The sequence below is a fragment of the Gavialis gangeticus genome, unplaced genomic scaffold (assembly GCF_001723915.1).
Source record: "Gavialis gangeticus isolate Ggan-Ray unplaced genomic scaffold, GavGan_comp1, whole genome shotgun sequence".
In the NCBI taxonomy this organism is placed as follows: Eukaryota; Metazoa; Chordata; order Crocodylia; family Gavialidae; genus Gavialis; species Gavialis gangeticus.
Window position 1 is genome coordinate 57408047 of NW_017728993.1, and position 933 is coordinate 57408979.

At 52.7% G+C, this 933-nt stretch overlaps 1 protein-coding gene across 1 annotated transcript in view; it reads left to right on the forward strand.

The window, feature by feature from the left end:
- Positions 1-933, forward strand: part of RGS8 (regulator of G-protein signaling 8) — a 52966-nt gene that overhangs the window by 19821 nt on the left and 32212 nt on the right. The window lies entirely within an intron of this gene.

Here is a 933-nt window from a genome sequence, read left to right on the forward strand (position 1 = left end):
GAAGGCAGACGGTCAGGATAGGGATTAAGAAAATGCACTCATTGGCACGTAACACAATCCTTGTTACATTAGTTTAGTAGGGATGAGGCTTTGTGCATTTTTAATGTAATCAGGTTTTAAAATGGATGCTGTATTTGGCAGTAGCAGCCGCGGAAATTCTTTGGGCCCAAAGATGGGCAGCCCCCTTTCCTCTCCACTCCACAGATAGTCCCCTTTCTCTTCCACTCCTTTGTCTTCTGCTAAGTGGTCTCTTATAAGGGTGCCTGTACCTATGTCAATGTTACCATGTACATGTGATGAAAATTTCCCTTTGTGTGACTTAATGGCATCACACTTTACACGTACATGAGTTTGGGGGGGTTTTAAATGAGTGTGCATCATCACGAACTAAACCACATCTCAATGTAGTTTAGTTTGCAAGGCTGTAACTTGGAATGTTGCAGCCATTAATTTTTCAGCTCGCTCTCCAGCCATGGGAGGGGTGGGCAGGCTCCACTGGAAAAAAAAAAGGATCAGGCCCCTAGCTACTTCGGTGTTCAGCAGCTGCCAGTGGTCACCAGGACAGCTGGGGCCACCCGGGAACAGGCTGGCTTGCCTCTGGGGCAGTGTGGGGAGGCAGCAGGAGGGCAGGTGGGTTTTGCTGGTGGCTGGAGAAGGCAGCAGGGACAGTGCATGGGGCACTGGAAGCCTGGGCAGGCTTGGGAAAGAGTTGGATTGGATGACTCTGAGCTGGGGCAGCACCTGCTCTGCTAGCAGCCCCCCCAGCTGGTCCCAGGGGGCACTGCCACCACAGAGGAAAGGATCAGGGCCCCCTGCAGCTCAGGGGCCTCTTGGCCTGCTGGCAGCTCACCATGGGAGAGGTGGGCAGGCTCCACTGAAAAAAAAAGGATCAGGCCCCTTGCCACTTCTGCTTTCAGTGGGCAACTGCAGCCA